Here is a 14103-nt window from a genome sequence, read left to right as displayed (position 1 = left end):
CCTTATTAGGTAGTGAGGCACCTGGAACAAAGTCAATTTGATGGCTGATAACTCTTCTTGGTGGTAGGGTAGCTGGTGTACCATCACTAACAATCTCCTTATACTTTACAAGCAACTCTTGTACCTCTGCTGGTAAAGGTTCTTGGACTGGCTTTTCTTCACTTGTAGCCTTTAGTATGACTGCAAATCCTTGGCTCTCCTCATGCTTGAGGTCTCTAATAAACTCTTTCTCTCCACATAGCAACAAATTAGGCACCTTGGACTGTGGTTCATCCCCTTCTAACAATGACTGAATTTTGAAGGTCTTGCTTCCTTTCTTAAATGTTATGGTATTTTCCTTGCCATCATAGACCACTTCCCTATCAAATTGCCAAGGTCTCCCTAGCAAAAGATGACAAGTATCCATTGGCAAAATATCACATAATAAGCGGTCTTTATATCCTGCAATTGAGAAGTCCACCCATGCTTGTTCATTCACTAGGATGCTTTGCCCTTTGTTAAGCCATGTGACCTTGTAAGGGTTTTCATGAGGTATCTTCTTCAATTTGAGCTTTGTAACAGCCTCCTCTGATATTACATTATCAGTTGATCCAGAATCAACCACCACCTTGCATACTTTTCCTAGGATCTTGCACTTGATCCTAAACAATGCCCTTCTATGTCTAGGCTCATTAGAAGTTGGTTGCTTGATCAGCACCCTCCTAAACATAAGATTCTCACCTTTTTTAGACTCAATATGGCCTATGTCAACATCCTTGCAACTTCTATTATCTTCTTGTGCATATGCTAGCCTTTTATCTTGGCTTGAGGAAGAGGGTTTGTCCGGGCACCTATAGGCAGGATGGCCTAGTTGACCACAATTGTAACACTTCATTGTTGCAAAGTAAGAGCTTCTCCTACCTCCTCTACCCCTACTTGATCCTCCTTGATTTCCTCTCCCTCTATTATAACCACCTCTTGAAGAGTGGTCAATAGTTTGCTCCATGGGTTTGCTTTCACTTTGGCTCTTTTGATCACTACCTTTGCCTTGGTAGCCTCCTCTTTGATTTTTCTGATTTCTGCCTTTGCCTCTATCTTTGAAGTTAGAATCTCCTTTCCTCTTGTTCTTTTCTTCTACCTTCAAAGCTAGCTGATGACATCTTTGGATAGTGGTAGGGGCCCATAAGCTAAGCTCCTCTTGAATGTTCCACTTCAAGCCACCAAGATACCTTGCCACCTTGAGGGACTCCTCTTCTTGCTTCTTGGATCTCAAACACAACCTCTAAAATTCTTCAGTGTAGGAGGTCACATCAAGATCTTTTTGCTTCAGTCCTTGCCTCTTTTTATGGAGTTGGATCTCAAAGTCTTCAAGTAGGAAGTTCTCCTTGATTTTGTTTGCCATAGCACTCCAATTTGCAATTGGATTCTTGCCCATGCTGACTCTTTCATCTTGTACATACTTCCACCATGTTAAGGCTGAGCCTCTAAGCCTTGACTTAGCAACCTTAACCTTTTGTGCCTCTGAGATACCCTCACACTCAAATTGGTTCTCCATACCCTCTAACCAATCCATAACTGCATCAATATCCATCTTACCACTGAAAAGTGGCACTCCTTCCAAAGCTTTACCTCCTAAGGCTTTGATTGCCTTCAAGAAGGGCTCTTCTTGCAAGATAGGATCAGGTTCAGGTACAATATCTTCCTCTGCTACCTTTTTACCATTCCCATCTTCTTCTTCATCTCTTTTCTTGGCTGCCTCTACAACTGCATCTAGTTTTTGCTTCACCTCTTCTAGTGCTTCTTCAAGAAGCTGATTTCTTTGCCTTTGCTCATCAACTTCTTTAGCTAACTCCACATTTGTCACCATCATGGATTCTTCAGCGGCTTCCAACATTAACTACCTTTCCCAAATCTTTAACTAGCTCTGATACCACTCTGATGTAACACCCCAACCTTGCTTCCAAACCCCAAGCTCTCTCTCGGGGCTACCTTAGGTCATTCACTAGACCCACTAGGGCTTCTTCACACCCTATAATTACTAGGACCTTGCTCAAGAGATCCTAATCCTTCAGTTGGGGGTACACCAACAAAGTAACATCAAATTTCTTACTAGCTGACTCCAGTCCGCTATTAACCCTCAAGTCCATCTATAGCTCCAAGGGTACCAGTTCTTCATCTAGGTTTTTTTTTAGACTCCTTCTAACATCCATGACCCTAAACATTGCTGATTTCATAGGCGCATTCAATCTACTAGGGAAGATACACCAAATTGCTCCAAAAAGGCTACTAGGAATTAGCCCTCCTAAATAGTTGGAAACAAGATTTCTTGAAAAACTTCTTAACAACCCTACAAACAAATTATATTTTTGGATACCCTTTTTAGAGTACTTCAAGATTCTATAATTTTATAGCCTCTAAACATTCCATACAATGAAAGTACAGTTTTAGGCCAAAAATGAGGATTTCAAGTGATTTATCGCTGTTGTGATGGAAAACCACCTTAGACACCTTTCCAAGACCTCTCCTTTGGACTGGAGCAAGGTTAGACCTTCTCATTACTCGCTGTGTAGCCGGATTAAGGTATTTGTACACTCAATCCTCTCCATAACTCATTTTCCAACTGTGATTCCTAGCCAAGTTGCATTTGGCTTGCCTAGGGCATCACCTTAAAAATTCTTGCTGATGCTTTCAAGGGCCCTCCTTCTTGATACATAATTTACATGGATCCTAGTTCCAAATCCCAAAATACCAGAGGTTTCCAATGGTGGGAAGTGGCCCTAAGATCCCATTTTCTAAGTGCAGCCCTGTTCAGATCAGCAACTTGCCAAGAACAAAAAGATTTTTCTACACTAATGCAAACGAATTAAAATGATCAAACCAACACTAAAAAAAGATTAAAAACAATATTTCAGAACTTTTCCAACACAAAAATCAAGCCATTCAATCCTCCTCTATTAAAAATGCCTTCAAATGCATAAAACCGGCAACAAAATACTTGCTCAATTCGTACAAAAATGCAAAACCAACTTGTCCAACCCCCTAAAAATGGCTGTCCTCATGTTTTTAAAGGCTCCTCCATTAGTTCCATAACTTTTCTAAATAGTTAGGACGTTCTAAACACACAAATGCCAAAAAGTTGCTTTTTGCAAGAAAATGTTGTCATGACAACATGACAACATTTCAGCAACTTTTGTTCTACATGGAGTTAGACCTCCAAATTTGGCACAAAAACAAAGTAGACATATAATATGCATAAAATGACTTCAAATAAACAATTCAAAGCCATTGGAACCTTTCTAGACCATTTTAGCCTTTTTCGGACCTAAGTCACCTAGTTGACAATAGTCGGCAACTTCTAGCAACTTGGTCACTTTGGGTCTTGCCAAGTCTCCTAAACACACCTAAGGACCACATAGGACCTATTATTAGAATAGTGATGTGGATAGCATCACTACAAGCCAAAAATAAAGAAATACCTAGGTTTCACACTTAGCCTACCTAGGTGCTCCTGCACCAATTTTGCTTGGACATATTCTAACATGCTAGGACTAGATCCTAATCTCATTATGAAACATTTGTCTATTGCACTAGGCATTAAACTATTTAAATGGAAACTTTGAAAAATGCATCCTCATGTTGTATTTCTCATCAAAGGTAAATTGGAGAAACTTCTAAAAGTTGGATTCATTTGTGTAATTGATTATGTTGAATGGGTATCCAACATTGTTCTAGTCTCCAAGCACAATAAATCTATTAGAGTTTGTACTAACTTCTATGATCTCAACTTAGCATGTCCTAAGGATGATTTTCCACTTCCCAACATTGATATGATAGTGGATATGAGAGTAGGATATGAGATGTACTCACTCATTGATGGGTTTTCTTGTTATAATCAAATAAAAATTGCACCAGAAGATCAAGAAAAGATTGCTTTTACATGTGCATGGGGAACCTTCTACTAGAATGTAATGCCATTTGGCTTGAAAAATGCGAGAGTGACCTATCAGAGGGCAATAACTACAATTTTCCATGACATGATGCATAAGACCATGGAGGACTATGTGGATGATACCTTGGTCAAAAGAACAAAATACAATACTCATTTGTAAGATTTGGGACCCATCCTAGATTGCATGGAGAAGTTTAGTCTTAGGCTCAATCCTAAGAAATGCACATTTGGCATCACATCAGGGAAACTACTAGGATACATTGTGTTTTCAAAAGGAATTGAGGTAGATCTGGAGAAAGTTCAAGCAATTATGGATATGCCTCCACCTCGTAACATCAGCTAGATGCAAGGTCTACAAGGAAGACTCCAATCTATCTGTAGGTTCATCTCATAATTGGTGGATAGATCACAACCTTTTACAAATACTTTACATAAGGGTGTGAAATTCAATTGGAGTCAGGATTGTGAGCAAAGCTTAACATAGATAAAACAATATCTTGCTAATCCACCAATCTTGATGCCTCCTATCTATGGGAAGCCTTTGATTTTGTACATTTTAGCAACTAAGATATCTCTAGAAATCTTATTAGCTCAAGAGGACAATGATAACAAGGAGAGAGCTATCTATTATTTGAGTCACAAACTAATCTCTTATGAAAGGAATTACAAAATCATTGAGAAAGGGTGCTTGGTAGTTGTCTTTGCTTCCCAAAAGTTGAAACACTACATGCTCACCCACACCACATGGTTGGTGGCTAAAATAGATCCATTGAAGTACTTTCTTAGTAAGGTGGCTCTCACAGGTAGATTGACTAAATGGGTCATGATACTTAGTGAGTTTGACGTTCAATATGTTGAACAAAAAGCTATCAAGGGACAAGCAATTGTGGATCAGCTAGCAGATGCACCTATGCAGACTCTTCTCCCAATGAACATTGATTTTCCTGATGAGTCAATTCGGATACTCACACACCAAACGTGGGTGATGTTCTTCAATGGATTTTTCACACAATAGGGATTTGGTGCTGGATTACTCTTCATAATGCCACAAAGATACACATTACCCAAAGCATACAAAATTATGTTTCCTTGCACAAACAACATTGTTGAATATGAGGCTTAGATTAATAGCATAAAGATTGTAGTTGAATGGAGAGTATACATGAAAATGAGGCCTTGGATCTTTCACCTACACTTCAACATGGTCATTGCATGCAGATTGATCCTAGAATGAACATGAGATAGTTCATCCAAGAGGTCCGACAATGTGACTTGTTGCCTTCTAACTAGAAGGATTTTGCCTATGTGCTCTCAGAATGAGATGCAGGCAACCAGACCTTTCTAGAATGAAGGATTTATGTGAACTATGATTATGCAAGTAATCTATATGATGTGAAATTTATTCTATTAAACAATAAAACAAGCTAAGCTAGATGTATGCATTATTAAGCTAAATGCCATTAAAATACTAAGCAAAAGCACATGTGAGAATTATAAAAATGTGTATTCAATTCGACAGGAATTCAATATCATCAAAATCCAACCTTTGTAATGGGGGATTGAGAGCCCCCTTAAATAGAATCTAGGAGTTGATCAATAGTTAAGATCAATTTGGACGAATGGTTAAGATTAGAAAAAAGATTAAGTTAAGATGGAAACTTCTTTGTGCATGTGAAGTTGATTGTTTCAAATCTAAGTGTGATGAGTAGTTAACTAAACTTTTTATGAGTGTGAGAATAAGTTAACTAGATTGCTTCCAATTCAAGAGGTAGTTCACTCAAAGTTCCCATTTTAGAACTAAAGAGAAGATTTTGAAGATATTATTTAATTTAATAAAGTGATATATGACCTCATAAATGCCTTTTTCATTTAATTGAATAATTTCATTCAATTAATTAAAATGAGCATAATTAGTAAATTAAATATTTTTAATTCCTTAGTACATTAGCCTTAGGATATAATTTAATTTAATTAAAGTATAAACACTTGAATTAAATTAAATCTCAATCAAATAGGTTTAATCTGACTAGTACAAGTCAATACTTAAGAATTAAATAGGTAGTCTAATTAATGTAGATTTAGGGTTTTCTATATTTAACACTTAGGTCAAGTAGCAAAAATTAGGATAAGATTTTCCTATTAGAATAGGACTTTAGAATTGATCAAAATAGACCAAAATTGTTGATCATGGCAATGAGCCAATTTTGGGATATTAAAACTATTCTTGAACAGAATAATTAGTAGAGAAACCAAGAACACCAAGTAACGCATTTTTCATTTTTTCATCATTTTTTTTTTTCAATTTTCAGATTTTGATAACAAGTGACCATTGGCAAGCTAGTTTTTAATCACTTACCACTTAATGGAAATGTAAAAATAGTTTTCACCACTACGAATTTATTTTGTAGTTAACATCCACCAAAAACTATTTTTTAGATATGAACTGGCCAACAATGCTTGAAAGTTTTCATTGTTGGATCTTTTATTGTTTTTTTTTCTTTTTTCTTTTCTTTTTCTCTTTTTTTTTATTTGTATTTTTTTTTTTCAATATCTACATAGAATGACCAAAAAAATGAAATCCTAACATGGATGATGAAAAATGATACCATCCAAAGCTTGATTTTTGACCATGACCATGTAGAAGGCACTGTTGAGACTTGATTGCACAAGGAATTTGAAATGATCATCAAGAATAACCTTATTAGAATTGCACCCACAAACCATTACACTAAAAACATTTTTTATCTATGTATCTCTAACCATTGAATCTAAAAACTAACTAGAGAGCTTCAAAACATATTGGGGCACTTGGGTAAGAGTATTACTCACAAGGATAATGATTCTCATATTTCTTGATGCTGACAGAATAAGAAGACATCTCCTAAAGATATGAAACCCTATTCTTGTGAAACTTGTGAAATATCCATTGTAGGAAAATGTAAATTTTCAAGTAACACACCTTCATTACCAAATGCATGACTATGGAGTGAAAACCAATAGTAGTCACCAATGTGTCCATACAACTTGAGGAAGGAGTGTAGTAATTGACAATGTATTCAAGGTATCATTAGATGTGTTTTTGAATAATCATGTATCTCATAGACCATGCTATATATTTTCCTACATGTGATTAATCACAAAAGAAAGGAAATCTCATCTCAAAGTGGTGAACACCCTATGCCAAAATTTGCATGTGATATTTGAATAGTGAAGCACCAATGAAATGGATATGCACCAGATAGCTACACTAGTACATTTGCACTTGTTTTTCTACCAATTTTTTTGACCAAAGCTATGATTCCATCTTTTTTTTTTTGTTTTAATCCCTGTGTTGGTCAAAATTGACTTAAGTTTTCCCAAGTTGGTCAAAATTTTGTCCAACTTTGGTCATAACAAAAAAAGAAAAAAGTGTGTGAATTATATTATGTCGTCGAAGAGATTGAATCTTGCAATGGCTCTAATTGCTATTGGTGATAAGACTCTCGATGGAACCCTCGCTTACTTCAATGAAGAGGGTAATCTGTAGTGTTTGTTCACTCTCTTGTAGCTGGTGAAAAGGCCATTCTCTTTGGCATTCCCAGCACCTTCACTCCTACTTGCAGGTACTTCCATTACTAAATTTTGTTGGAAGTATTAATTAGGGTTTGTTTCTCACATTTTTCTCATTAAAATGTTTTGTTTAAAATTCAATTTTGTTGTTGTAGCCTGAAGCATGTCCCTAGGTTTATTGAGAAGGTCAAGGAGTTGAAGGCCAAGGGCATTGATGACATAATTCTCATCAATGGTATGTATGAGTTTTATAAAGTTATATGGTAACTTAGATATTTAGATATGTATTCAAAAGACTACTTGGGAGTTAAAGGAAAAAATAGGGTTGGTTAGCTAAAGTTGTTTTAACTATTATCTACTTGGGAGGTCTTATTCATTTCAAAACCACTGACAACCATAAATTTATTTCATTCATTAATCATTTTTTTTGTCTGATTTGTCTCGACAATCTATTTTGGGGCTACTTGTATCTTGATATATTCTCAAACTTTATGCAATTGTCAGGAAGGAATTGGTGACAAATTCTAGAGGTTAGTATCATGTTTGGATTTTGTGAATAAATATTTTCTATTTAATGTGATTTGAATCTTGCCCCAAAAAATATTGATAATATTATGCTTCTTAAATGTGAAATGAATTATGTAATGTCTTAGCTAGGGAAATTTTGAAAGCATCTTTACTCTTTTAGTGGGTTTTAATGAATTTCCTAGAGGCACATTCTTTCATTTGCTAGTTTGGTGCACTCTTTTTTTGTATTATGATGAATGAGAAATCATGTGTTTCTTGTTTACTACATATTATTCATTACCAAATAGTTCTCTAGGTGTGTCCATGGTTTTTGGTTTTGGCTCTCTAACATGAATTGGGACTCTATACATAAATTGGAATGGAGAAATTATAATGAGAAGATTGTCATTTTGTATTTGCCAATTTTATCTGATTAGAGATTAATTGCTGCAAACTCTTAGCAAATGGAAGGTATCTAGCTCATGATTCAAGGGCTATAGGTTAAGATCAATATCAAGAAATTATGTGGGCTGAATTTTAATCTCTAATGCACATGTATACCAAATTGAATTTTTTCAAATGTGTAGTGTCAAATATGTTTCTTGATTGAAAATCAAAATTTAGATGCTAATTTTCTAGTGTTGAAATAGACATAAATCAATAAATAAATTTAGGCATCGAATCTGTTTGAGTTTTTTCATAAAACATTAAGTCTTAGCAAAATTGGGGCTTCATTCATGCATTGGGTAATTTTGAAAAAATTTCCTATAACTTTTCCCATTTTCACTTGGCGTAGATCAGTCGGGATACACTGAGTGGAACTCCCTAGACCTAGGCCTAGAGCTAGAGGAATTCCATTGTTTTAGGTTCTTCTTCTCTTCCAAGGCTCTTGCAGCTATATCTTCTAGATGGTCCAAACTCTCAAACAGTTATATCTTCTAGATGGTCAAGACTCTTAGATCTTACACCTTTTCTTGGTTACCAAAGTAGGCTAAAACCTGATAGGTTAAACACCTATGAATTTGTTTACTAAGATAGCTTCATACAAAATTCTTCTCAATCACACCTAGTAGGGCCCTCAATTAATAAGCTTTTTCCATCATAGAGTTGGGCAGCACCCATTGAATTGTAGCGAGAGTTTCATTCGTAGCAATCAATTGGTTTTCTATTCTATGCCACCCTGCATGTAGTAGGGGTTCACCCAAGAAGATATAGTTTCCATCCAAATGATGTTGACTAACTAGTGGAGCATTGTTTCGAGCCACTAGCAATAGAGAGAGCATCATAGGATGCATACATCTGTACTTTTAGATCTTAAGCTTTGGAATTTTTCAATTGATTTGTGTTTTGGTGTGTCATGTAGGTTGGATTGGGAATGAGCAGAGGCAACAGTGAGGGATTGCCATGATGAGACCTCCTCTTAATCAAATCATGGCAAGATGATCCCATTTCACTCACATCTCGGTATTTCCAAACTTCACCTATTGTTTTCAATAACATTTCCTAGTTTTATCAATACTATGAGGAATTGTGTGACAATGTAACTAGCTACTGCTAGTAGTTTTCTTTTAGGTTTTATTCCCAAGGCCCAGCCACCCAATTTTTGTGTGCAAAATCTATTGACCAAGGTCTTAAATTTAACATAAATAGATGGATTGATGCCCTCAAAATGTCTAACAACCTCCCTCCTTAGTTTCTGTGAACTGTTTAGTTCTTACTGAAGAAGTAATAGTGGGTATGATGCAATTGGAATGCTCTCCCAAACACTATTAGCCCTTCTCTATAGAATTTTTCTTGTGCATTTATTGGGATACTTAGCAATGGGCTATGATACAAATGAAAAAAATGCTTCAAACTTTGCCAACTCTTGATAGACTAAACTTTTCTCATTTGATTTCGATTGCTAGAGTGGAACACGATCTCTACCGCTGGTACCTTCTTTTCAACATGTGTAGAGATGATAGTTAGTGGTATAGCTTGGTGTTCAATTTTCATGGACTTCAACTTCACTTGCCAAGTATCTTCTCAATGATAACCACAAAAAGACTAGCCACTTATACCAATTGCTTGATCTATCAATATGTGAGAGAGCATCAATTTTGTGAACAATTTTATCAACTTTTTGAGCTTATACAAACTCTATTGAGACAACATCTCTTTAGTGCATTATGAAAAATCTTTGATTCTTTGTACTTCAATGGATGATATTGGTTTTCTAAACACTCCCATATTTGTGTAGCATTGTGTATAGAGAAAATGTGTCCATTTGCATTGCTTGGAATGTTTGAAAGCCTTTTAAACTAATTCATTTTGTGTATATTTTGATATATAGCATGCCATGTAAATATGTTTCTTTGGGACATTCTATCAAACATTTAATGTGCAATCTATGATCCACATGTTGTACCTATTTATGTTTACGACAGTACTCTATTGCACTTCCAATTAAATTCTTTCCTATCATGCATATACTCTGTCTTCAAAGCTTCATAGGCATTGAAAAATTCCTTGTTAATGTCAATTTAATGCATATCATGAATTATCTTCTTTCATATCTTGAGGTGACATGCCTAAAGATATTCTATCTGACAACTAAATGTGATTTTTTACGATTCTATAGTTTGTAGGCATATCTACATGAGTTTTCCAATGTTAATATCTGAGAAGAACCTTCAAAGTAGTCCATCAATAATTAGAAATTCACATGCACTATATACACTCATAGTTTGCATAAATTTTTTAAACTAATTTTTTGCCAAATCTTTCATGTGTAGATTGTGCCATCATGGCATTGAGTATGATGACATCTCCCTTGAGCATTTAGTCAAACAATTCAAGTGCATTGTCTTTGATTCCACATTTTTCACACTACCTACCATAGTATTTGCATTTACAACATTTGAAAATATCTCCCCTTATGCTATGCTTTCATGTATAATGGAGCTCAAAAGATGCTCAGAGGTTATAGTTGTTTCATGCAATCATGTTTAAGAATCCAAAGGTAACTGCCAACTTTTTACCAAAATGACTTGGATAAATGTCTAAGATTACCATATTGTCTTCATTTTTCTATACTGATTCAATTTGTATATGATCTATGGGCATAAAGAAAACATTTCCATACAACCATCATAAGGTTTTTACCATTAAGTGTTCCCACAATAACCATTGTGGGCATTAATTCAAGAACTTTCAAAGCTCCCTTGCAAATACCATTTCATGCATGATATGCACTTGTTTCATTTCATTCCTTTAGATAATATCTCTTTGAGAATTTGGTCAAATTTTTCATGGCCATTATCTATCATTTCACATTTGCATGCATGAATATACTGTCATTTTGGTCTAGCAGGAAAGCAGTTGGTAGAGGTTGTATGGATTGGCATCATACCTACCAATGGCTTTTAGCTGAAAATGTCTAAAACTATTTCAACAATTATTTTGTGCACAAGCTACATTCATTGCATTCCACATAAGATCTCTTTGTAGCTTTTTTTTCAAGATTGTTTTTTTTTTTTTTTGGCACCAAGATATTTGTCTTACATGCTTTAATTAAATTTGAAAGTATGATGTAGGATCTTGATTGCTTCCCTAATAGTCAACTCAAGTGGATGAATGATTTTAATGTGAAAGTAAAATAAAATTCAGTGCACACAAGAACTGTTCAACCTTGTAGCTTGAAAAGATTCCTATTACCTACTTTTTACATATATGCAATTGAGGTATTATGGCTCTTAAAGCATCAACAATTGACTACAAATTATGTTTGTAAGCAATAACTTTGAATGTTGCATGTTGGCATTGTTTGAAATATAGGAGTGACAAAAATAAATCCTAAATCCCTTAGATGTCAACAAAATTAAACTAATAAAACTAATTACTGTTATAGCTCTATAAACATATAGAAATTGTTGTAACTCGGTAAATGTAGAGTATGTATTACTTTAGTAGATCTAACATTAACAGTAATAACTTGGAAACATGAGAGAAAATAAATGAACACATGAGACATCAGATTTAATGTGGAAACCCAATATGGGAAAAACCACCAGTGTAACTAGTTACTATTCTTCACTCTTCTGAAGTGAGCCCTATTAGGAGCCAACCCGGTTAAAGGTTACAAAACACATTGTTAGGTGTGACCTTGTTAGGGGATTTAATCACCCTATTAGGAGTGGCCTTGTGAGAGGTCTTAAAACAATTCAATGGAACTATCACCTTGTTAGAGGATTTACAATTGGTTTTTTAACCAACTCTGTTAAGAGATTTTAGACCACTACTACAATAGTTAGACAGTAACAATGAAATGACCTGATTGTGATGCAACTGAATTGCTAAATCTAGATCTTTGTTCTGCTTAAAATTTGATCCTTCCTAATTGAATATTACTTTTTTTCTCCCCAAGGATATCTTCTTATCCTTCAAGTTCCCTCTCACTCTTTCCTTCTTAATTAAATCAACACACTTGCACACACTTGAAAATCACAACTTGACCTAATGTTTATATCATCTAGATTGTCAAGTTGGCTCAATAGAAATTAGAATGACCACTAATCGTTACCATAGTTGGCTAGAACCAATACTTAAAATAATTAAGCTTCTCATGCCAAAAAAAAAAAATCTTTTATTAGTCGATCTTTCTTGGTAAACATTGGTTCTGAGATAATTTCTTGTGTTAACCAACAAAAGCTCAATTAACACTACGAACTTGCAAAAATCCTTTGGTAACTGAGTGAGCTCGATTAGCACTATTGGAAATATTTAGGATAAGATAGGTTACTGAGAGGGGAGGGGTGAATCAGTAACTTATAAATTTTTTAAACAATTCAGCATTTTAACCATTCATCATTCATTCATCTAATCTACTGCAGAAATGGAAGATCAAACATTCATTACACATGTACAGAGAGATTTGGTGACCCAAAAACCTTCCAAATAGAAAGTAAAATTGGGGTGGGGATGATGCCCACAAAACTTTAATACTACAGCATAAAGTTGGCCTGTTAAGGCTTACAATGATCACTTCTAGTGATCTGGCCTATTAGGAGCAAGTAGGACTGCTAGATCCACCTTGTTAGAGGATTTACAAACATACAGTAAAGTATGCACTCTATTAGGAGATTTACAAAAAGATTGTTAAATCTACCCTATTAAAGGATTTATAAACTGGTTCACCTGTTAGGATGAAGTAGTGGATCTACTTACAACTATTTGCTAATAAGATCTTTTTTGCATTGATCACCTGATGTGATAGATATAACTTTTCTGCTCCTATGTTGACTTGTTGTATTTTACTCTGCTGCTGATTCACTTTCACTTTTCTCAAAATATAGCAATACCTTCATTACATGCGAACATCACTTTCTTTATATTTTCATACACACCATACTACAAATGATATCATACATTACATATATACCTTTCCAATATTTACAATTGCAAGGTCGGCCAAAACACAAGTGAAGAAAACATTACTAAGTTGGCCCAATAGTAAATAACTTGGGTTCACTGAACTGACTCGGTGACCTTCTGATACTTGGCATCATCATGCACTCAGTAGGAGTAGAGTCTCGATGCATACTAGCCACACAACATTGCTTGGAACTCAGTAACCATTGGTGACTCGGTAGATATAGTGTCACTCGGTAGAAACTAACTTATTTGTTTACCTTTCTTTACTCAGTAAACATCGAGTCCTTCATTTACCTTTTTCACTCAGTAAACACTGAGTCCTTCATTTACCTTTTTCACTGGGTAAACACTGAGTCCTTCATTTACCTTTTCCACTCAGTAAACACTGAGTCTTTCATTTACCTTTTTCACTCGGTAAACACTGAGTCCTTTGTTTACCTTTTTCACTCAGTAAACACTACTGAACTTCTCATTCACTTGGTATCCTCTGAAATGCTTGGTGAGAACTATTTACTTGCTGAACTTATAAGGTAACCATTGAATGCTCAGTATACACTGTAGACTAAGTGATGAGGTAGATAAGAATTCAGAATTGAATAAGTGTTTGCACTAATGACAAATATATTATAATTCCAACAAGCACTAACTCTGTCCAACTTTCCTTTGTTAACCATGTGAACTCAATTAACAATATTTTTTGCCATGAT

The 14103-nt window shown here is 35.1% G+C and overlaps 1 pseudogene; it reads left to right on the top strand.

The window, feature by feature from the left end:
* The first annotated feature begins 7379 nt into the window (after positions 1-7379).
* Positions 7380-9379, top strand: LOC149555885 (peroxiredoxin-2 pseudogene; annotated as a pseudogene).
* Positions 9380-14103: the final 4724 nt, after the last annotated feature.

The sequence above is a fragment of the Cupressus sempervirens genome, chromosome 5 (assembly GCF_028749045.1).
Source record: "Cupressus sempervirens isolate cs-2001-9-10 chromosome 5, ASM2874904v1, whole genome shotgun sequence".
NCBI classification, from domain to species: Eukaryota; Viridiplantae; Streptophyta; class Pinopsida; order Cupressales; family Cupressaceae; genus Cupressus; species Cupressus sempervirens.
Note: the sequence above shows the minus strand (reverse complement) of the source record. Positions and strands in the feature narration are given on the sequence as shown.